The sequence below is a fragment of the Ursus americanus genome, chromosome 31 (assembly GCF_024610735.1).
Source record: "Ursus americanus isolate L20-20 chromosome 31, mUrsAme1.1.p, whole genome shotgun sequence".
In the NCBI taxonomy this organism is placed as follows: domain Eukaryota; kingdom Metazoa; phylum Chordata; class Mammalia; order Carnivora; family Ursidae; genus Ursus; species Ursus americanus.
The window spans coordinates 4,244,282-4,270,277 of NC_142157.1; the positions used below are offsets into that span (position 1 = coordinate 4,244,282).

At 34.7% G+C, this 25,996-nt stretch overlaps 1 long non-coding RNA gene across 3 annotated transcripts in view; it reads left to right on the top strand.

Moving 5' to 3' along the window:
• The window catches only part of LOC148107356 (uncharacterized), a 29,813-nt gene extending 9,475 nt beyond the window's left edge, over nucleotides 1-20,338 (top strand). The window contains exons 3-4 of one of the 3 annotated variants that reach the window (XR_015722503.1): nucleotides 7,080-7,256; nucleotides 18,918-20,338. This is a non-coding gene — a long non-coding RNA (uncharacterized LOC148107356). The remainder of the gene's footprint in view (nucleotides 1-7,079; nucleotides 7,257-18,917) is intronic. The other 2 variants (XR_015722505.1, XR_015722504.1) reach the window with 2 other exon arrangements.
• The last annotated feature ends 5,658 nt before the right edge of the window (nucleotides 20,339-25,996 follow it).

Sequence of the window (25,996 nt, forward strand, 5' to 3'; positions counted from 1 at the left end):
ATGCTTTCTAAAGATATTGAAAATGCCATTAATTTTTGTTCTAATTAGAGCATTCTAGGATTTAATCCCAATTCCAAGAATACACTTTGGGAATATACTTAGGAAATAAGCAGAGATATTGACAAAAAGTATGTGTAAGAATATTTTCAGTACTATCTATACTAGCAAAACATTGCAAATGACAACTAAGTGTCCAAAGCTAAGAGCATGATTAAAGAAACTATGGTGCATCTATATTATTTACTAATAAACTATAAAATTATTTTGAAGAATATTCAGCATAATAAAATGGACAATATAGAATATTGAATAAATTAACAAAGTACTAATTTTTTATATATTATGATCCCAAGTATGCAAATATTTATCAAGTATAAATAATATTTTTGTCCGGAGGGAAATAAAAAAAGTATTAATCTTTTGTGATATCGTTAAGTTAATTTTTCTTTATGATTTTATGTATTTAATAAGTTATTTTTATTATGGTAACATATATATAGCAAAATTTACCATGTTAACCACTTTTATGTGTACATTTCAGTGATATTAAGTACATTCAAATTACTTTGTAACCATCACTATCATTTTCTAATTTTTTAAATGGCTGATTATCATTTTTAATGCAACTATGGTAAATACTGTTTTCTAATTATTTTACTAAGTTTAGATTCAGACCTTTGCAACAATTACATAAAAAATTTAAAAGAAAACATTTTTCTCATGGTCAGGAGACTGTCCTAAGTGTTGGATTATTAGATTACGGTATAGAATTTTTAAGTCAATATATTCAGACGTAAAAAACTGTTTTGGCAAGACGATATTTAGTTTTGGTTTTGTTTTTGCCATATCCATTTACAATTACTCGGGTGATCAAAAAATGTTCATTTTTCTACTGTTATTCTTTAAAAAAATCTCTGATAGGACTTTGAAGGTGTGTTGTTTCAAATATGTCAACATTATTTCAAAAAGGATCTGTCATAGTTAACAATACAAAATTTATTAAAAAGAATTTTATTTTGGGGGGCACCTGGGTGGTTTGCCTCAGCTCAGATCATGATCTCTGGGTCCTGGGATTGAGCCCCACATCGGGCTCCCTGCTCACTGGGGAGTCTGCTTCTCCCTCTGCCCCTTCCCCCAGCTTGTTCTCTCTCTCTCTGTGTCAAATAAATAAATAAATAATAAATAAATAAATAATCTTTTTAAAAAAGGATTTTATTTTTCTTAATTTTATTGAGTTTTTCATTTTAATTCCAGTACAGTTAACATACAGTGTTTTATTAGTTTCAGGTGTACAATATAGTGATTCAACAATTCCATGTATCACCCAGGGCTCATCACAAGTGCCCTCCTTAATCCCCATCACCAATTTCACTCCTTCTCCCACCTTTCCCCTCTGGTAACCATCACATAGTTCTCTATAATTAAGAAACTGTTTCTTGATTTGTCTCTCTCTTTCTCTTTGTTTTTTCTTTTGCTCATTTGGTTTCTTGAAATCCACATATGAGTGAAATCACATGGTATTCTTCCTCCCTGATTGACTTATTTCACTTAGCAAAATACTCTCTAGATCCATGCATGTTGCTGCAAATGGCAAGATTTCATTCTTTTTTACAGCTGATTCGTATTCCATTATTCCACTTCTGTATGGATTCATCTATTGATGGACATTTGGGTGCTTCCATAACTTGGCTATTGTAAACAATGCTGCAATAAACAGGAGGGTGTAGGTATCTGTTTCAATTAGTGTTTTTTAAATTTTTTGGATAAATACCCCATAGTTCAATTACTGAATTGTAAGGTAGTTCTACTTTTAACTTTTTGAGGAATCTCCATCCTGTTTTCCGCAATAGTGGAAAAATGCACCAATAGTGCATGATTGCTCCCTTTTCTTCACATCCTCACCAATACTTGTCATTTCTTGTGTTTTTAATTTTGGTCATTCTGACAGGTGTGAAGTGATATTACATTGTAGTTTTAATTAGCATTTCCCAGATGATGAGTAATGTTGAGCATCTTTTCATGTGTTTGTTGGTTATCTATGTCTTCTTTGGAGAAATGTCTGTTCATGTTGTCTGCCTATTTTTTAACTGTATTATTGTTTTTTGGGTGTTAGTAGTATCAGTTCTTTATATCTTTTGGATATTGAAAATAAATAATTGTTTCTCTTATAAAAGCCCCAGGGCAGTTAACATTAAGAAGGAATTGATGAGAAAAAATTATATTCACCTTTATAATTTATCTGGTAACAGTTATTTTTTTTTAATCTGTATGTTGATTTTTGATTTTATTAGTCAGATAAATTGGCATAGGTAGAAAAATGAGTCAAATACATAAAAAATTTATCACAAAAGAACAATTTTGTCCAATTTTATCTGATCCTCCTTCAACCTTCCATTCACTAGTCCATCCTTCTAGAGCAGACTCTCAACACTTTGAGCAATTTCTCATGGTTCATATATTAATTATTTCCATTCTAATGTTCTCTACACCATATTTAAAATTGCTCCATTATTTTTCATTTGCACTAATTTGCACATTATTATATTTTTCCTAAATGATCTAACACATCTATCAAATGCCTGGGTACAGCAAATAACGCATCATATTTTTCTTGGTGCTCTCCATCTTTCTACACTGGTGCCCAGTGTAGTATGAGGTTGCTCTTTGCTTATCTTCTATGCTGAATCCCCTATTTCTTGCATCCTTCATTTTCTTTAAACATGTCCTCTAGTAGCTTCCTAAAAATAAATAGGTAGCTTTCTAAAAATGGATAAGACCTACTTTAGGTAGGTCTTTTTTTTTTTTTTTTTAGGCTTGTATGTTGTAAATATGAATTTAGTCTATCCTCACCCTTGATTTTTTTTTTTGAAAAAGAATTATGGATTGGAAAGAACTTTTCCTCTGAATTATGAAATCATTTCACTGTCTCCTAGCTTTCAATGTTGCAGTAGGTAGAAAAGTCTAATGCCATTTTGATTTTCATAACTTCGTACATGAACTTGTTTTCCCTTTGCAAGTGAGTAGGATCTTTCTTTTACAATAAGGTTCCTGGGTGTGGGTGTTTTATATTTGTGGTGCCAAGACTCAGTCCTTCATCAGGATGAGATTCATGGCATTCAATTCTAAGAGCTATTTTTTCCCCCCATTTGTTGATACTTTCTTTCTCTCTGATTTTTTCCTATCAACTTTTTCTGAATTACCTATTAATTTAATTTTGGGTCTTCTTAGTTCAATTTCAACTTTTGTTACTATTCTAAACTATTCGACATAGTTTTTGTCATTTTTTTTCCCTTATTCTCTGGGAGATATTATCCATTTTATCTTCTTCCAGTCTTTTTCTTTATGGTTCTCATTTTAAAAATATTACTTAGCCACAGATATTTTCTTATTTTAAGGACATCTCTTTTAGAATGTTTTCAATGGTTTTTTTTTTAAGTTCTTTCTCTGATCCCCCTTTAACCTGTTTCCTTCCTTCCTGCCTTCCTGTCTTCCCTCTTTTTCTTAATTTGTTTAGGTTTTACTCCTTCCAGTTGGAAACTTCCTTTCATCTTTCATATTTTAATCATTTTACATTTAAGGGTGAGGCAGTAAGACTGTTCAGAAGTCCTGAGTAAGCAAGTAGAAGTTATTGGATAGGAGTTACTGTGGGGCACTCAAACAGGACACTTGTCTTTTTCTGAAGAGAAATGCCAAATTTGTTTAAGAGTTTACTTGTTTGCTTGCTTGCCTTTAACCATTCAGTTTCTCCAGGATGGATTTTTCCAGGTTTCTGTCTATGGGGGAAACATTTTAAGTCTGGATGAGAAGGGGGCTTCTCTTATTCCTCCTATTTTTAGTCTTATGCAACATCTCTGCCTTCCCTTATGACTGTGGCCTCTGTGGCTTGGTTTCTTGAAGAGAATGAGGATGTGGTCTCTGACAAGAGTTAGGGTCAGGCCAATCCTATCTGGGAAGGGTAGGAGAAATGGCTTGGAGACAGATTTCAGTCAATGTCCTGTTCTCAACTGCTTCCTTGTGGCCTGGTCCTCAAAATAGTGACATTCTCAGAGGTTCTGTGGAACAAACTGACCTCTGCAGACTCTCAAATTATAATTTTTATAGTGTCTTTTACTTTGTCAAATCACACATCATTCCTCTAACTCTGTTTTTCTAAAAGTAGTATAAATGTTTTGCCAGTCGAAATCTCCCCATTGTCTTTATGGGTTAATAAATGTTTTTGAAAAATTCCTTTGCTGTCATTTTATTTGGGTTATAGTAGGAAAAAAAGATTGACACATGTTGTCAATACTCCATGCTTCATCAGGACTTTTTGTTTGAATATGAACTGATTTAGAGTCTCACAATATTATGATGTTAACTTAGTTAACCTCCCAAGAGAATGCAATATCCAGGTGTATTAGTGTTGCAGTTAATGAAGGCGAACCTTACATAAGAGATGGGTTTAAATTGAATATCTATGTTCAGTAATGTTAAGCATAACATTTTCTTTTATTAATCCAGAGTATAAAATATGTGGTCTCTTTTCACCAATTTCTGATTTCAAATATATTATCTCAATTACCTACATGTTGGGTGGATAGATCATAAATAGATTGATAGATGTGTATTGTGTGTCTCACTGCTGCTGAAATTTTTAAAATGTGGCAGAGCTATTCTTAAAAGACATGAATAAAAATGCAGATGGGTGAGGAAATTCTTGTCATTGCTGTCAGTTTCTGATTCATAGATGATAAATATAGCCTAAAAATTAAGTTGTTAGGAAACTCACTTCCCTCTACCGGCTAAGCTGCAAATGGTTGGCTGTCATGGCATAGAAATAGGAAACGCTACTTAGGATGGACTTCAAGCTGTAGAGCTTCCCTGAGGGGATTGTGCAGCAGCTTCATTCCAAACCCAAAACACAGAGAACACTGGATATATAATTATGTTTGCATTTGGTTCTTTTTCCCTTGTGTTCTTTTTCTTGGCTTCAGACTGTTTAAGAATTAGAACGTCTTTGGTCTTTTATTTACTTATGATGTTCAAAATTGGCAGAGTTTGTAGATTTAGGACTATAGAACAAACCCTAGATTAACTGAGCTATTGAACGTCCTTTTGTTAGAATATAAAGGGTTCTATTCTATCCACCAAAACAGATATTAGGTACATTCTTTTCATTAAAGCATGCCCACATCTTTCAGTAAGGAAGCAGAATTAGGAATCAAATCCACTGATCTTGTTACAAAAGCAATGTTTATCCCACAACAAGATATTTTGATGTTAGTAATATTTAAAGCAAGTTTCCAAAAGGAATCTGATTAAAGTATAGGATAAAATTCAGAGATAAATAATCATCCAAGATACATCTTTAAAATAACTGGGACTCCTTCTCAGGACAAATAACCATCAGCTCAGATAATTGAAAATTACCTGGAAACCATAGTGAATAGAGAAAAATTGAGTTACTCTCCCAGATTATTGCTTTAGAGCTTGTGGCAAGATAAAACCTAAAGTTTACTTTTTAAACTGATATAAATAATATCATATTTATTTATTTAATTATATATATATATTATATGTAACATATATATATAGGTTCATATGAACAGGTATACTAAAGTTTGGTTTTAATATTGAAATATGTCATGCAGGGCTGTCCTGCAGTGCTAGCTTTCTCTCCGATTATATCAGTTCACGTTGTCGTGCAAATAAATACTCCTCTACTAGCTGTTACAGTTCAAGAGGCCCCGAACAGTAAGAAAATGGTAGATTTCCTTCAAGACTTTCTGACAAGCTGATCCTTAAAGTCCATATAATCTAGGAGCTAGGCTCTTGCAATTAAAGAAGGAGGTAGCCTTTCCTGAAAATTTTCCTCAGGCATTCATAAAGGTCAGGCTTACAGAACATTTTTTCTTTTACTACTGTCATTATTTTTTGAAAATCAAACAGCACATACAGTGAAAATAAAAATATACCTGAAAACTCTCATCCAGTGTTTGTATTTTCTGCTTCAAAATATTTTGCATCATAAATTCTGTCAAATTTTGATGAAGAACCTGGGGGTAAAAGTGGGAAAATATCAGTGATGTATAATAAAAAATTTTTAAATGGAAAAATAATTTAAAAAACAAATATAAACATGAGTCATTTAAATAGTTAATATCTAACTTTCTCCTTCTTGGAAAATACATGAAAATATACTTATTTTATCCAAATTAGTTTCCAGGAACTTAGTGATGGAAATTTAAGAACCTTGCACTATTATTCTACATTTAAGCCAGGAAATGCATGGGAGTTCTGTGGGACAGCTGCATGGCCACAGGGTTAACTTTGTACTCCAAATATCTTATCTTATGCCTGAAACACACTGTTTTATCAAGGTTCATCCTGGTTATTTCCACTCATGATTAGACAACTCTAAAGGGATGAAAGTAATGGCATTTTATATATACTTCTTTTCAAACACTGAAAAGGTTTCTGAGTACAGGGTTGCTTCCAGTTACTAAGCTATAGAAACCTGGACAAAGTCATAAATTGTCTGCTGTAGCCAAGGTTGCTATCAATTTATTTAAATTCTATTTGCTCAACCATGCAAAATGAGCAAAACTTGTGAAAGTGGTGACTGTGTGAAACAAATTTAGTATGATAAAAAATAATAGAGAAGTTTAATGTTTATTTAATTGTACTGGAGAAATGTTACTGTGCTACTGGGTAATTGGAGATAAATCAGAGTCAACCTCATGCAAGATAGCAAAATGTATTTGCTCTGGACTCCCAGTCAGACTTAAGTTCAATTTTCAACTCTGCTACTGACAAACTGCACAATCTAGGTATATTTCGTAACCTGTCCAGGACTCAGTTTCCTAGAAATAAACCTAGTTCTATGTTATAGGATTACAAAGGGAACCACATGAAATGATGCAATAGAAGGCTTAGCTTGAGCATTGCTAGCATCCTGCAGATATTGGATGCTGCATTTTGAATATAATTAGTATCAACTTTACATATCAAACTGAGTATTTATGAAGTCATATGGGAGAATTAAATTGGAATGATTCCCTTTCTCAGACTCCCTAAATTCGTCCCCTTCCTTCCTAAAGACCATTTATTGGGACCGGTGTGAAGCTGAATTCTAAAGTTTACACAAACAGGGAAAACTTCTCAGTGGACAACAAACTGAAAGAGAGAAGATCTAGAAGGATCAGATTAATCCCGTTGTTGCAATTCAGAGATTGGCTCCAGCCAGTATGGTCTCTGTAAGTAATTTGCATAACAAGGTAAGAGCTTCTGTCTAGCAGCTTCCTCTCCTCTCTGGAACTCCTATCCCTTACCCAAGTATTAATCCTTCTTCTCCAACCAGGCCTACCCCCCAAATGAAAATGTATCCTTTCTTCAAATTAATCAAGCCTGGACTATTTAGCTAAATTATCCATGAATTATCTGAAAGGTGGAATAAAGCTTAATCCTTCTGAGATTAAGCTATTTATAGTTGTCCCTATTTACCACCTGTGTAGACCTTCACATCTTGTGCATGCCGCTCTCTCAACCTATCCCCCTCATTTACCTACTCTGGAAATTCCTCTTCGTCCTTCGTCCTTCGAGGCATGGTTGTGATTTTACCTTCCCTCTTGAATATTCCCGGATGACCCGGGCAAAGCTAGTCACTTCTTCACTATGTTTCCATAGTCATTGTTTTGTAGTTTAAAATCATAGTATTGATCACCATATCAATTAACATATGCATTTTCCCCATTAAGCTGTTTGATTCTTCCTTGTGTTTTTTTATGTACCTAGCCCAGGCCTGGAGTACAACAGGTCCTCAACAGCAGCTATGCAGAAATGCTATTGATTATGCTCTTCTAAAAATCAATGGAATTGGCTTTGGACCTAGCAAAATATTTACCAAGTAGCATATGCTTTTCTTGTCATTGCAAGAACAGGTACAAATGAACCTAAAAGCACCTCAACTTCTGGAATAGAAAGGGGTATCTTTGGTTTGTAGAGATACTGTGGAAGAATAGTAACATAAAGAGGATGGGATGGAGATTTTAAAGTCAGAGAGACTGGGTATAAGAATCATCTTCACCTCTGTCACCTAATAGCCGGGGAGCTTCACACACATTACTTTGCCCACTAATCCTTAGTTTCCTCTTTCATAAAAATGTAGAGATATTGTGACTATTAATTGAAATGATGGATAAAAAGAGCTGTGCAAATGTGTGGCACAATACCTGAATGAACATCGTGATTGCTACAAAAACGCTTCCCTTCCAGGAACTTTGTTTTGGGCTGGGGGGAAACCTGGTGTCGGGGAGGGGCAAAAGTGAAAATTGTGCACCTACATTCCTAACAAGGAATGTAACACAGGGCTGCACACAGGCCCTAATTATGGAGAAGCTATACCCAAACATCTTATCTGGCTAATCAAATTCAAAATGCAAGGCTTTATTTTGTGTAGCAACTGCACATTAATGGCATCTACGCTGTATGTTGTGTGTGTGTTTTGTTTTGTTTTCAAAACAGAAATCTTTACTTTTTTCTCTGTAAATATCTTGATACATTTTGGCTTCCAGTTTAACAGAAGACATAGTACAATAATATAAGTATCTTATCAGATTCCACAAGAGCCTATATTTTTAAATAAGGCATTTATTATAAGATTAAATAAGATCATTGTGATAAAGAAACTTTCTGAAAAAACTGTTACCCTGTAAAAACAGACTTAATCTTAATGAAACAGAATCAAGACATTTCCTTAATCATGAGCATGTTATCATGCCATAAGATGCCCGTTGGTAAATTTTTGATGTCTTTTTGTGAATCACTGACTAATTCTATTATCTTCAGACGTAAGCTGACCTTAAAAAATAATGGTGCTCACACAGTGTTTCATTGTAAGTACTGTTTTACATCCTCCATTTTACACACTAGCCTCTGTTCAGCAGAGAAAACCCTACTACAGCCAGATTCAGGCTACTAGGAGTACTGATGCTGGCCTCTTTTCCCAGCTACTCTCTTGGGATACATAGCCAAACTAGGGGTACAGTATGGCGGTGGAGCAGCATCTAGCCAACCGACCACTAGGGAATTCAGAGCCATGGCCAAAGCCTCTTTAGCACTGTACTCCTAGCGGCCTGACTTCAGAACTCTCACTTCATTCATGATAAGACAGCTTTAAACAACTGTGCTTTTCCTTGAGAATTAACAATGTACCTACTTAGGTTATCTCGGGATAAAATACCAAATTCTATGCCCTGATAAAACCTTTTCTCTGAAGTATATTGCTGTTACATTTTTGTCTCAAACTCTCTTAATGGCCAGTTTCACATGAAATCATTTATTAATGCAGTCAGCCAGCTGATCAACACACTTATTAAGCACCTATTATGAGCCAGGCACTCTTGTAGGTGCTACTCAGAGTAGTGATTCTCAAACTTTAGGGGAAATCTTGTTAAAATAGGTCCTGATTCAGAAAATCAGGGGTGCAGCCCAAGATCCTGAATTACCAAGATATGACGTTAACAGTTCTGGTCCACAGATAAGATAACAGAGAAAACTATAAACAGGGTCAGGTTTTTTAACTACAAATTGGATTTTTTATGGATATTTACCTGATGTGATGTAATTATTGAAAAGAAGGCTAACTAAATACATGAAAAAATCTGAAAGGAGTTTTATTTTTTAGGCGGTTCAGAATAATTATCTACTGACTAACAAAGTGATGCCCAGAAAAGATCTTTTCTTGCATTACAGGAAGCAATAAGATTTACTTTCGACTCTATGTTTAACTGCATTTATTCAACTTCAGTTACAAACTGACCAAAAATGTGAATGGTGCTTAAAACACTGAAATTGTGTTTTCATCCTAAAAATTGCATACAGTTGTTTATAGGATATTTTTTTCTATTGCCATATTGACAAACTGTTGTTTCTGAACTGCTTTTGGAAGCATAGATCCACTAACCAGAAATTTCATACGTAGGGTTTTCCATCTGAAGGTGAAGTTTGGCAAGCAAAACCCCCGAGAAGATAGCATGGCATCATTCAGTGCATTCCTAATTCATCATTTAAATTTCCATGCTTGGAGAAATTTTTGTTGGAAATTTTACAGTCCTAAAATTAATGCTGAATAAGGCACAGTTATTTCCAGTTTTTTTGGTGGTACTGCAAAACCACTCCAGTTAATCATGATAAAGGCCTGTGTCACGATGACCAATTTCATTTCAGTTTGATGCATAATGCTTTTTTTTAAACACCAAACACTGTGTTCTACCTCAAGAAAATCCACGTTTTTCAAACTATTAAGGAGTAGTGTAAAAACTCAAGAGGACACAAGCTAATTTGTCTCTGAGATTAATACAGACAGAATAGTATCTTTAAGTTTAGATTTCTCTAAAGTTGTATAATGTTTTAAATTTAAGTACATACTCTATGATTTTTATCAGTGTATTTTTACATGATTCTCTACGCTTGTAACATATACCAGCACATTGAATGCTCTAATTTCCAGATTGTTTTACAGCTCTTGCTTCAAATGCTATCTAAAATTTACTAGCAACCAAAATTTGGAACTGTATTTTTAAGTATCAAGCCTACAGATGATTATTAAATTTTAAAAATGTGGGGTGTTTTTAAAACTTAAATTCTGCTTTGGGGTATTAGCCGTAGTTTTAAAGCATGTACCCCACAAACAATTTCTTATTTATCAAGAAGCACCTTTCATCAGCTATCTCTATCTCTAAAATGATAGAATAAAGGCTGTTCCTCCTCAAATATCAGGTTTTATGCAGCCCAGTAAAATGTAAGGCACAGACATGTTTGCCATTCCCCTAGCAAATGTTTATCACAATTGCCACTGTCTGAGAGCAATTTTAAAATATGCTAAAAATGATAAGCCTACATTTTTCTGTATTCATTCTTGTGAGGGAAAAGTAGCTGAACATTCTTAGCCAGCCTCTTCAATTTTACTGTGAAAATTCCCTTCTGCTGTGGGTTCATTCAAAGCCAGGAGTATGGCTTTACACAGCTTTTCATTGTACTCAAGGGAAGTTTATGGAAATGTTGCAGAAATAAGCTACAAATGGAAATCTGGCCTTCTGCCAAACTGCATCTCTCCTTCCTGTTCTAACAACTTTCTTTTCCCCTTCCATACTCAATGTGTTCTTAGCATATAGAACATTTATCTAAAACTAATTTTAGAAATACAAAATATATCAATTAAATCTTAAACAATATTAATAGCTGAGAGTTATAAAGTATAGCTGTGTGCCAGGCATCTTTCTAAATGGGTTACATTTATTAAATATAAATGATTTTCTAAATGCTTCTCATAAACTAAGTCATTTAACCCTCATGATAACCCATGAGGTGGGTACTGTTGTTATCCCCATTTTATAGATGATGAAATTAAAGCACAAAGATTTGCCCACAGTCACTCAGCATGTTGTTGGCAGATGTAGACTTAGAGCCCAAGTCACCCTAACCCAGAGTCCAGGCTCCCTCAGTACTTGCCATAGACTGTTCATGACAATTTACTTCTGTCTACAATAAACTTGAATGAATCAGACAGAACTGTTGGGAAAAGGGGGGTAGATCAGTTTTACATTTGACTTGACTGACATTACTTAGGTTTTATACTAAGCAATTGTGTAATTTTTCTTTCAAAGATGGATGAACATTTTCTTATATTTTTAATTTACACAATATGGTGAAAATAGCATATATTACAAAATGGTTTTTAGAAATAGAAAAGTGTAACATACTTGGATATCTTTCACTTGATAATCATGATTATTTTTTTGGAAGAGTTGAGTTCCTTGGGTTGAAATACATTTTTGAGAAGCAAAAAGAAAATAAGAAAGAAAAAAGGAAAGGAAAGGAAAAATATTTTCCAAAATTCTGATTCATATGGATGTATGACATTGGAAATGCCTGTGTTATTCTTACTATGATGTGCTCAGTCATAAAATTAAGATTAGAAACAGGAATTCTCATGAGATTACTGAGCCTTCCAGGTTTGATAGGAAATAAAAACAGAAATATATGTCCAATATGTTTTTCCCTTATGAATGTAGTTTCGTTGAAAAGAAAAGTCACAGCCAAAAATTCCTGAGTAGTACTCCCAGTCCTGACACTGACTTGCTCAGTGACCCTGGCAAACTGCCGGACAACTGTGATTTCATTTCCTTCTCTGCAAAGTTAGCAGAATACTTACCTACATCCCAGATGTTGGAAGACTTAATTAATGTCAATGTTTGTGTAAAAATGAAATGCTGTTTACCCAGTAAATGCCAAGTAATTCAGATTTTTTACTCCCACTTTTTGCAGGCACCATAGAGTACAGAAGAAACAACTTGCTAAAATAGTTGGTAATATCAGGAATTCTTGGACCTTTCTTTGCAGCAATAATTGTAAAAAATAATTTATTAACCACTCACATAATAATGAATTTCTGCATATAGTCACCAAATTTTACATACATTGCACTAAACATTTATAACTGAATATGTCAATTATACCTCAATTAACCTGAAAAAATGCATAGTTGTATACTCGTATTGGTCTCCTTACTTAGCCATGCCGAGGATAGTGTCATGGGTTCCAGCCACAGTGAACCTGATGTCTCATTATCTCCTAAGGCCACAGACTGTACATCTATACCATTAATCAGGCATCCTGAAAATTCATGCAATGAATCACAGGGACACTAACATCAATTGTCATGATTCTATTCACATTTCTGAGAAAACAAATTAATGTTCTTGTCTTACTTTTTGTCTCAGCATCTTGTGTCTACTGACACATGCAATTAATCACTTATTTATTCATATTTTTATGCACGTATTGATTGTCTACTATGTGCTAGACACCGTGCTAAGTAAACCCTAGGAATATATTAGTGAGCAAGAAAAAAAGAGTTGTTGGTATTATAAAACATACTCTCAGATGAAATGTAGACATCAAGCATTTGTTTATTAATCATATGTGTAAGTTATCATGATAGGGAAAGCTCAGGGACACCTAGCATGTTATAGAAACTAAGGAATATCTTTGGAAGGAGATGATATTTCAGCTGCAATTTAATGGTGAAAAAGAGTGTGGTCCAGGCAGAGGGAAGAGTATGCACAATAAACCACAAAAATGAGAGAGAACTTAAGGTTCAGGTTGGCCTGGTCTCATACAGAAGTAGTGTGAGATGCAGAACACTTTATCCTAAGGAACGGGAAATTTTTGAAAGATTTTAGGCAAGGATGTGAGATTACTAGACTCACATTTTTATTAAAAAAAAATCACTCTAATTAGAGTTTGGAGACTGGATGAAGAGAGAACACTAGGGGCAGATATAAGTTAGGAGGTCATAAAAATAATTATTTCGCTAGAATTAATGGTGAAGTGGATGAGGCTAGTAGCAGAAAGAGTGTAGAAAAACAGTATTTGGCAAATGTTTGGAAAATAGAACTAGGTGAACATAGAACTTTATAGGGTTTTTTGAAGGTGAAGTGCAGAGAAGGGGCCAAGAAGGGAAAGCAGGATTCAAGGATTCCTGTCAGGTCTAGAGCTTCAATAAGGCATAGAGGAAACCTTCACTGAGCTAAGAAATACTGAAAGCAAAACACCTTCAGAGGAAAAATGACTTTAGTTGTAGACTCATTAAGTTCACAATGACCAAAAACACCTAGTGAAAACATTTGAGAGGCAGTTTAACTTAAGGCCCACAAAAGTGTTTTGGTAGAAGATAGACTTAGGAATCTTCAATATATAAATTGGAAATAAAGCCAAGACAGAAGAGGACATTGAACGGGGCAAGTATATAGAGTAAGAAGAACATAAGGCCCAGGAAAGAGATTGAGAGGTATCAATATTTAATGAAAGAAGAGAAGCCTACAAAGGAGATTGAAGAGCGGGAGGAGGAAAGGGGAGAGGAAAAAAAAGAAAGGAAGAAGAGGAAAGCCCAGAGAGTCACCACTAGAACTTTGAGAGAAACAGTCTCCCTTACACACTGTAATAGAAGTGATGAAATGAAAACTAATAGTATAGATATTACTCTTTTGAAAGTGACTATGAAAGTAATGTGAGATCTATAGTTTATCGGTATTGGATAATGTGGAATCAAGGGTGGCTTGGTTGAGATTGGAGATGAGCATATTCAAATGTTAAAACAAAGGAGGCAGTTTGAAGAAAAAGTTGCAGATGGAATAGAACATGAGGATGACGATAGAACTAGGCCATGAGGAGGTCCAAAGCATAGGGGAATAATTCTGTAGAACAGGAAGAAGGATATCTTTTCCAAATGTATATGGAAGGAAGAAAAAAAATAGGCATGCATGCAAGCAAGGTACAGATATAGTGATGAAAAGTTAAAGAAATTACTTTTAATTAATTTTATTTTCTCTCTGGAGAAGGCCTAGACTGCTTGGGGAGGTGTAAGTCAGAGAAATCTGAAGAATTGAACGAAGTTTAAAACTGTAAATGTGACAAGTAGGAAACTTAACTGATTTGGGAAATCCAAGATTGCTGGGTGGTGTTGATGATACAGTTGATGATATTCTGTAATGCTTATTCTCACTTTATTTTTACCAAAATAATATACCAAATTATATTATATACTGGATATTTATTAGAAAATTTATATTGGATATTACCCAAATTCTACCCATACAATTTTAAGAAGGTTGACCAGGCATACCTGATTACCTGCCTTCCCTCCCAATTTCCCACTGAAATAACAGTAATATTTACAAAAGAAAAATGTTTCCTACAGTGCTGAGAATGAAAATGGAAATCATAAGGAAACCTGAGCTTTTGGTGAATTTTAAATTGAAGAACTGATGGATAAACCAGAGTTTAAAAAGTCACAAGGCAGAATAAATAGGTGAAAGACTGCAGTAGAGGGGTTAGGTTATGCTGGAAAGGCACTGCTTATGAGTGGGAGAATCCAAATAGTATCAGGACACTCAACGAGGAAACTGATTGCAAGACTCTTTATCAACAACTGAGAACACAGAGAACTAAGTAAGAATTTGTATAAGTTGGTAGACAGAACAAGTTACAAATAATGAAATAAATTGAATTGTTATCAGATTCCTCATCAGCAACACTACAGGTTAAAAAAAAATGGAGAAATGCCTTCAAAGTCCTAATAGCAAAAATTTTGAATCTAAAATTCTATATCCCATGAAACTATCAAGTATGAAAGAAAAATAAAGGTATTTTTACAAGGCCAAGGACTTAGAAATTTATTTTTACATGTTTTCTGAAAAAAAAAAACCAAACAAACTACATAATATTCTCCAACAAAATGAGGAAAAAAAGAAGACATAGTATCCAAGAAAGAGAAGATTTAATTCAAGATTAGAAAGAAAAATAATTTCAGGTTGGCAGTGATCAGTTAATTTAAATCCAAGTAGACTGTCTTCAAGAAGAATAACTTGAACAAATACTATAATTACACATTTGAATGATTTCAGGGATAGAGTGAAGTCATGGGATTTATTTGTCACTAACAAAAAAAAGGCAATTAGAAATACCAGGGAAAACAAAAATCTGTCTAAGAAATCATTACACAAATATAAAGTGGCATCAAGAAATACCATTTAATTAAATACCATTTGTTAGATCAAGAAAAATAAGTTTAAAAGTAATATTTAAAATTACAAAAGTTATCACTAATAGGAATACTAAAATAAAGTATTAACAAAAATTTGGAGGAAGAGTGAGCAAGAAGAGATGGAAAAATGTACTCACTGTAAGTTGAAATTCTTAATCTTTCATAGCAGAAAATATTGTTTTACCTTTCCTTTTTAATGTATGCAATAAATGAGCAAAGAAGTTCATACTTATACAAATTCAGAACTAGCACTCTTCCTTTACCATGCAGTGGTAGAGTGAAAGCAGCACATATCTTGGAATAAAACAAATTAGGGTTTAAATCCTGGGTCTATTACTTATAAGCTGTGTGTTCATGGCATATTTATGTAAGCTCTCCAAACCTTAGTTGGGGAATAAATTACAGAGTGAGTATTAAGAACCCTGTACAGTGTTTTCTCAATAGTAGTCTCTCAATGAATATCAGTATTGTTTTTATTTATAGAATCTTCTTGAAACAATAACTCAGCATGTGGTATGGTTGATGACTACTTATCACCAGAGATGTGGCTTTATTGTGCAAGTTGCAAAATAAGGTGTCCTGTTTTGCAGTGACATTTAATGTAATTAATTGAGTAAAAGGAACAAGTGATTTACTGCCTCAGAGAATGAAGGGGGAATCCATAATACCTTGATCTTTGGGGAGCCTCCAAGGTAGTAATTATTATCACAGACCTAGATGAAGTATTTTAAAAAATTATGTAACACTTGAATGAAAGCGGAATAGTACACCAAATTTCTTTGCTTTTATTTGAAATAATATTAACTCATTTGTGGGAGAATTGGTTATCTCTTGATCATCCTCTCTTAGTTTTATATGCCTTGATTAAAATAAATTGGAAATTATATTTACTAATGAATAAATGAAGTTCCTTTTGTGAAAACAATTATTTTATAACATGCAGCACACATACGGAAATAAGTGAAATGGCCTCTTGGGATTTTTTCTTTCCTACACTCCTGATTACATGAAGGGGGGTTTCCCTGGATACCCTGGCCTCTTGCTCCACCCTTAGGTCTCCAGGGAAATAGAGTGGGTGACCAGAGCAGTGAGCTTGGAAGGAGGGACTGGATATTCACAGCTTTGCCCCTTCTGTGTCTCCATCTTGAGCCAAAGGAGAGCTTGTAGTCATCTGTTCTCTTAGTGCCCTAAGTAGTAAACAGAGAGGTTTGGGCCACTCATTCATTGCAACCTGTCCTAGATGGGCAAGTTCAGTTTTGGTGTTCCAAGAGTTGGGAGATCTTTGTTGCAAAAAAATAAAGCCTTTATTCAGTTGCAAGTTTGAACTCCATGCACCTAATTCACTGCTTTCTCTCTCTCTCGCTCTTAAAATTTTTAACTAAGGATGGGCAAAGGAGCCTCCTAAAATCTCAAAATAGCTGGGAACAGCTACATTCAAGCCTTATGTATCTTTGAACAACTTGTTAAACAATTACACACAAAGGAAAGGAGATAAACATAAATGTGAAAACTGTGAAAATGTAAGTAGTTGACTACCCGCTAAGACAATACATATTACACATAATTAACACAGTTTTATATCTTTAATAAATTCTATTTCAAGATAAATTGGCATGTTTTTATTTGGGGCATCCTGTCTTAGTCTCCCAAAAGTGATGAACTCAGCAATAAGCTTCTAAATGTCCACCCTCACCTTTTTGCCCTGAATTGAGGAACTCCAGTACTCAAGGGGACCTATCCATATGGTTCTTATTATTATAAATTTAAAAACAGATTTGTAGCTGTTGTTTCATAATTCTTGCAAAACCTTTCCATTTTGACCAATGGAACAAAGATTTAGATAAAAACAAATAAAAAAATAAGCATAAAAGAATGCATGTCAGGTTCAGGATACAATAACATTTGAGGATCAAATATGTATTAAATTTTTATGTTAATGTTGATAGTACTAGTCAAATCTTAATTTTTCTTTCTAATGAAGTTAAATAAATTAATAAAATATAACTTCTTCTAAATGTCTTCCTAAAGTCTCAGTGTTCTAACAGCTTATTAATTAAAAATGCTTTTGATAAATTATTATAAAGATGGTTCTGTTTGGGGTAATACAAATTGATTTTATTCTGTAAAAAAAATACTTTTTTAAAGTTTGAAATATGAACTAAACCAGACTGGAAACAGAAAGCATATTTAAAAACTATAGGAGCAAAAAAAAGAAAAGAAAAAAGAAAGAAAGAAAGAAAAAGAGCTTTAAGACCAGTCTTGACCAGTTATCTGTTAATGATGCCAAGAGCAATATTTTTTGTTATTCATATTTTCTACTCAAGGCATTATCAATTATATTTATTTTTAGTTTCTTAAAATATTATATGTAATTGATATCTATGTATCTTAATCATTTTTCAACATAAGAGAATTAATTCAACAATAAAAATGGTGTATTAGGACATGTGACATGACATTGAGGCACCTCCATATAATTCTCTAATTTTTGTAAAGTCAATAAATAATTAGTTAATTATGGCTCGATACTTATATAGAACTAGGAGCTCAGTTTCTCATAATAGTTATAAATTTATTAAGAATTAATATTAAGAATTTTCTACTGTGTGATTTCACTCATATGTGGAATTTAAGCAATACAACAGATTGGACATAGAGGAAAGGAAGGAAAAATAAAATAAGATGAAAACAGAGAGGGAGGCAAACCATAAGAGACTCTTAACTATAGGAAAAAACTAAGGGTTCCTGAAAGGGAAATAAGTAGGGGAATGGAGTATTGGGTGATGGGCATTAGGAGGACATTTAATGTAATGAGCACTGGGTGTTATATGCAACTGATGAATCACTAAATACTACTTCTGAAACTAATAATACAGTATGTGTTAATTAAATTGAATTTAAATAAATTTTTTTAAAAAAGAATTTTCTATCATTTTTGATTGATACTTACCATAGAAATCAGATTTCCTTTTTTTCTTTTCTTTTAGAGTTAATTTTGGTTAAATATTTCATTATATTGAAGGGAGATATTTTAAAGTTATATGTCTTCATTATAAAAAGGTGTCCTTATAGGGGCGCCTGGGTGGCACAGCGGTTGAGCGTCTGCCTTTGGCTCAGTGCGTGATCCTGGCATTATGGGATCGAGCCCCACATTAGGCTCTTCCGCTATGAGCCTGCTTCTTCCTCTCCCACTCCCCCTGCTTGTGTTCCTTCTCTCGCTGGCTGTTTCTATCTCTGTCAAATAAATAAATAAAATCTTTAAAAAATAAAAAATAAAAAGGTGTCCTTATTATTTTGATGACTACCCATAAAAATCATTCATTTGTTCCAGAAGGTGTATTTGAAACGAAGAAGAAGAAAGAAGAAGAAGATGAAGAGGAAGATGAAGACGAAGGAGAAGGAGAAGGAGAAAGAAAGGAGAAAGGAAAGAAAAGAAAAAGATATTTTAAAAATAAAAATATTTGTGACTCTATGTCACATGCCTCCAAGTCAATTAAATTTTCTACTATTTTCATACTTGGATATAGTAGTCTTCTAGATATTTAAAGATGTTGAGGTTGAATGTATCTTAGTTTGCCTCTAAATAACATCAAAACCACCTGCTTAGAAGTCAACGATTTCAGCAAACTCTTTGGTCACATACAAACAATGAGCCTTATTTCAACTATAAATAGTTCAACTATTTTGCATTCAAAAAGACATCAGCATTTAAGAATATTTTTTAGATTGGAAATAGTAAAGCTTCCTTTAAGTTAGTAAGCCAATTATAATATTTTAAAATTATTTACTTGTCAATTATTTAGCTTCAGTAGTGGACATGATTTAATAGCATTTTAATGGTAAAAAGTAGGCTAGGTATTTTTCTATAAAAGGTGGTTTCAAGGGGCACCTGGGTGGCTCAGTAGGTTAAGCATCTGCCTTCAGCTCAGGTCATGAACCCAAGGTCCTGGGATTGAGCCCAGCATTGGGCTCCCTGCTCAGCAGGTAGTCTGCTTCTCCTTCTCCCTTTGCCCCTGCCCCCCCATGCCACCTCTTGCTCTCTCAAATAGATAAGATCTTTTTTTAAAAAAATAGGTGTTTTCAAAACCTTAGTAGCACATAGAATAGCATAATTGAAAAAAAAAACAGTTTAATTGGGATAGATAGAAGCGATTTCAGATTCAATTCTGCATTTTTTTACTGTTTAAATCTATAAAAATATTCAAAAATGATAATGGGCTTAAACTTTATTTTTTTAAAATAAATTTTTCAATCTGCCTAGATATATGTTATCGCACAAGGGTTTGCCAGGCATTTATTAGTGATCCTAAGTGTAAACTTCTTACCTCCCACCTCCATAGGACAAAACTCCATTCATAAACACAGGAGGCCACACAGATGCAAATGCAACATACTTAGTTTTTGTTGCAGATCAGAAATCATACAAATTTTATTTGAATTTCAGGAAGACATTCTGTCAGTTTAGAAACCCTCAGGAATATAAATCAATTAGTCTTAATGTACAGCCATTAAAAATATTTTGAAGTACATAAAGTACAAAAATAAAGTCAATCAAATTATTTTCTTAAAGTTTTTAAAGTGTAAAATATGTCACCAGTGATCTGGAAAAAATAAAGAAGTCCAAAATGTGAAAGTAAATGAAAATGTGAAGGAAAGAAGTTGAATTCAATAAAACAATTAATAAATCACTAGTTTGATCCAATTTTTCACCTTCTTTGTGGTTGTGCTGGCATCAAATAGACACACACCATGTGTATGTGACAGGTGTATGACTTATCTAGGGCTACAAACCTTCTTTTTAGTGTAAAAGGAAAATGAGTCATTTAGTTTCATGTGCCCAAGTTCCTGGCAGAAGGCATACTTAGTGAATTACTGGTTTGTACAAAACACTGTTTGATACCCCAGCTCTGAAGCATTTCACAATGCTTCAACTGGAAATAGAAAAGAATAATTACAAATGGTCCCTAAAATATGAAAATTTTGCTTGAAAAGAACACATTTTTCACAGAAAATTTTGAAGTTTTGTCAGTTATGCAAAGCAATTTGCAATTACGTGTGTGTGTGTGTGTATATATATATATATATATATATATATGATTTTCAGAACTTATTGTGATGTTCTGATCCTCTTCCTAAAAGGAATGCAAAATCATTCTCATTGGTTCTTGCTTTTTCTACTTCCCCATAAGTTTTTTTTTTCTTAAAGATTTTTATTTATTTATTTATTTATTTGACAGAGAGACAGCCAACGAGAGAGGAAACACAAGCAGGGGGAGTGGGAGAGGAAGAAGCAGGATCCCAGCGGAAGAGCCTGATGCGAGGCTTGATCCCAGGGACCTGGGATCACGCCCTGAGCCGAAGGCAGACACTTAACGACTGAGCCACCCAGGCACCCCCCCCCAATAAGTTTTATATACAGTATTTGTTGCATCAGTGTCTTCTTGGTCATCCCCTAAATGAGAACAAGAGAAATATATGAAGAAAATAAGGAAAGCAGACACTTACTTTCTTAAGTACTTACTTACTTACTTACTTAAGCAGACACTTTCTTAAGTACTTTCTTACTTCTTACTTACTTAATCCTACTCCTCTGAATGACCTGATGAGCTTGTACATTTACAAACCTTCCCCTGCCAACCTTCATATGCAGCACAATTTGAATACATCACCAAATGGTTTTATCAAGAGAAAGTCACAGCATAAAGGCTAATTTATAAACCCTTAATAATTATTATTATTAATTATTAATAGAGTGTTTAACTGTTAACCAAAATGCATTACTTTCATGTAATAGTTCCTCTACATCTTCCCTTTTTAACATTTTTGCCATCATATTATTTTACTATTGGGAAAAAAATATCAAACTACAATATTTGCAACATCGAGGGAAGAAAACGCACAATGTATGATGGAAATAGGAAATAGAAAAGATGTCGAAAATAACAGTTTAGATTAAATTCATGTACAAAATGTTACTTCTTGTATTGCTGACATTATTATTATTTGTAGTCTTCCTCATTCCATGAAAGGAGTTAAGGCAACATACAAAGTTCTGTACCTTAAAACAGAGGAGAAGAAGAGTATTGCAAGGAAAAGGGGGAAAAAGAAAGAAAGAGAATGGAAATCAAGAGCTCCTGATCATATATGTGATTTGAGCTTTTTATCTCTAATTATAAAATGATGTTATTTACAATTTAGACATGAGCAGAGTTGTAGAGTTAAATATAAGGGCAATCAAGATATTCCTGGAGTTTTCATTACTTTAGAGTCACATTGAAGATGAGTGTACTCACCACATCACAGTGACTAGGGGATGGGGGAAAAAGGCTTTCATTGTTTTCTACAAACTTGGTTCCTTTAAATCAAAGGGATAGAGAGGCCACAAATTTTGTTTTCCAAAGCTGCCTGCCGAGAGGTACTATGAAAAAAAAATGTGAGCAAGAAAAATAAATAAATAAAAGGTATCCAAATTGGAAAAGAAGAATTATGATATGATGTAGATGAAATGATGCAGATGACATGACATTATACATAGAAAACCATAAAGACTTCACTGAAAAAGCATTAGAACTAATATATGAATTCAGGAAAGTTACAGGATATCAAATTACAATAATCAATATACAATATACAATAATCAATATAAAAATCTGTTACATTTGTATATACTAATAATTATTAGATAAGTAAATTACGAAAACAATCCCATTTGCAATTATATAAAAACAAATATCTTGGAATAAATTAAACCAAGGAGGTCAAAGACCTATACACTGAAAACTAGAAGACAATTATAAGAGAAATTAAAGAAACATAAGTAAATGGAAAGATAGTCTGTGCTCATGAGAATTAATATCGTTAAAATGTTCATACTCCAAAAGCAATTTGCAGATTCAATGAAATCCTATTAAATTTCCAATGGTATTGTTCATAGAAATAAAAAAAGTCCTAAAATTTTTATGGAACCACAAAGGACTCCAAATAGCCAAAGCAATCTTGAGAAAGAAGAACACAGCTTGAGGCATTATGCATCAAAGTATATCACACAGCTACAGTAATCAAAACATTATGGCATTGGCATTAAAATAGACACAGAGACAGTGGGAGAGAATAGAGAGCCCAGAAATAACCCACACACATAGGTCAATGAATTCATGACAGAAGAGCTAGGAATATACAAGGAAAAGTTATTCCCTTCAATAATGAGCTGGGAAAACTGGAGAGGCACATGAAAAAAGAAAATGACACCAGACCACTCTCTTACACCACACACACACACACACACACACACACACACACACACACACACAAGCTAACTCAAAAATGGGTTTAAGGTTTGAATGTAAGACCTGAAACCTTAAAACTAGAAGAAAACATACACTAAGCTCCTTTGACATCAGTCTTGCCAACATTATTTTGGATTTGACATCAAAAGCAGAGGCATCAAAAGCAATAAAAACAAGTGGGACTACATCGAATTAAAAAGTTACTGCACAGCAAAGGAAACCATCAACAAAATGAAAAAGCAGCCTACTGAATGGGAGAAAATATTTGCAAATATCTGATAAAGAATTAAGATCCAAAATTTATAAAGCATTCATACAACTTAACACCAAACAACAAACAATCCAATTAAAAAATGGACAGAGGATCTGAGGACATAATTTTCCAAAGAACATACAGACGACTGAAAGGTACATGGAAATGTATTCAACATCACTAAGCATCAGGGAAATACAAATCAAACCACAATGATGTAACACCTCTCACCTGTTAGAATGGCTGTTATCAAAAGGACAAGATATAACAAGAGTTGGCAAGGATGCGGAGAAAAGGGAAACCTTGTGCAGTGCTGATGGAAATGTAAATTGGTATAGCCACCATGAAAACAGTTTCTCAAAGATTAAAAAAAGAACTGTCATATGATCCAACAATTCCACTTCCAGGTATTTATCTGAAGAAAATAAAAACACTAACTCAAAAAGATATATGTGTCCTCATGTTCATTACAAAATTATGTATAATAGCCAAGACATGGAAGTTACCTAAGTGTCCATACATGGATGAATGGGTAAAGAAGATGTGGTCTAGAAAAAGGGAAAGACTTCCAGGGAAGATGGTGGAGTACCGTAGGCTCACCTTGCCCCATAGATACAACTAGATAATACTCACATCGGTGTAAATAATCCAGATCACTGGCAAAATAAACTCTATAACTAAATGTAGGGAAGAGACCACATTGAAGAGGGCAAGAAGGGAAGAGATGGGGTTGGGAACTAAATGGACACACAGGGCTGTCCGTGGAAGGGAGAAACACTGCCGGCACAGAGAGGAGAGAGAGAAACAGACCCCCACCACAAGGAGCCTGCATGGGGAAGACATATTCACATAACATTTGGCTTTGGAAACCTGAAAGGCTGAATTTCATGAGTTCCTACAACCAGTGGGACTTAAAACCTAGAATTTTAAAAAATATTTATTTATTTTATTTTAGAGAGTGAGAGAGCAAGCACAACCAGGAAGGGCAGAGGCAGAGGGGGAGATAATCTCAAGCAGACTTCACATCGAGTGTGGAGCCCAAGTGGGGGCTCAATCTCACAACGCTGAGATCAAACTGGAGCCAAAACGAAGAGTCAGATGCTTAACCAACTGCACCACCCAAGCACCTCTAAAACCTGGAATTAAAAAAAAAATGAGCAGGCTTAGTTCTGGGAGAACCTGGAGGGTGAGAGAAAACTGAGTCCATGCTGTAAAGAGACACCACAACAAACAGCCCATGGAGACACAGCATACAAACAGCAGTTTGAAAGGCTTCTGGGGGCACACAAGAAGGAGAGTTATTTACTAATTTCAGAGCCTGTCCCAGAGGGACAGAAATTTCTGGGGAACTTCTCTAGGAATAAAGGAACTGGCAAGCACCATTTCCCACTTCTGCCCCCCAGCATAAACACACGGCCACCTACTGGACTTGCTACCTAACTTGTCAACACTGCTGCCTTGCCCCTCCACATTGTTTCTACCAATTTACCCCTCCAGAGAGCTTACCTCTGTCCAGGTGCTGCAAGTTCCCTCTCACATGGGAACAACAGCATGCAAAGCTTGCTTAGAACCTTAGCCCTCACCACTCACCCACCCCCATGCTATGCTTCTGGGGAGTCATATAGGCTGCTTCAGTCCCAGAGCTACAGGCCCCTCCTATAGACAACCACAGGCACACAAAGCATGTCAGTACCACTCCCTGTTGCATCTTGCCCCCAGCACTGTTCTTCCACTGATCCACCCTCTCCAATACTCTCTTGGCTAGAGCCCAACCAAAACAGTACCGGCAGTGTGCAAGCAGCCCACTCAGAGGCCAATACCACTCCAAGTGACTCTTGCCCCAGTGAGAGGAAAATACCACACACTGTAGTCAAAGTGAGGCTTCAGCAGTGAGCTGGAGGGAGAGAAGAGGTTTGACTGCATGCCCACCCACCAACAGAAGTGTCTCAGGGGACAACACAGGGAAAGTGCCCGACAGTTTGGGGCTACCACATCTCTGGAAAATGTCTAGCCTGTCTCAACTCAAGCCCAGAGTGTCCCCAGACTGGCCCACCAACACCAAAGGAACCAAACATTTCCAACAACAGGCAAAGCCAGTCATTGCCGACAACTGGACTAAAGGAAAAAGCAGCTCAGCCACAACAGCAGGGCACATGTGTCACAAAGCAGACACCTCTGAAGCTCCAGGTTCTAGTGAACAGGGGACACTGCATGGCAGGACATTATCGGACCTTTTCTTATTACTTTCAAGTGCAGGAGACATTGCTGTCTTTCCGACCACACAGAAATAGACTCAGAGAGTTAGACAAAATGAGAAGACAGAAGAATATGCCCCAAATGAAAGAATAAGACAAAATCAAAGCAAGAAACTTAAGCAAAACATAGGTAAGTAATATGCCTAATAATTCAAAGTAATGATCATAAATATACTCACTGGGCTAGAGGAAAGAGTAGAGGACATCAGTAAGGCCCTTAACAAAGAGGTTAAAAAAAGAACCAATTAGAGATAAAGAACACAATACATGACATTAAAAATATACTAGTTGGAATAAATAGTGACTAGATGAGCCAGAAGAATGAATCAGAAACCTGGAGGACAGAGTAAGGGAGAGTAATCAAGCTGAGCAGGTGGGAGAAAATAAAATTATGCAAAATGAGATTAGACTTGGGGAACTCAGTGACACCATCAAGCATAATAACATTTGTATTACAAGGAGAAGGAGAAGAGAAAGAAAAGGAAGCAGAAAATTACTTGAATAAATAATAGCTAAAAACTTTCCTCATCTGGGAAAGGAAAGAGAAATTCAGAACCAGGAGGCATAGATTTTCCAACATAATCAACCCAAAGAGGTCCACACCAACACACATAGT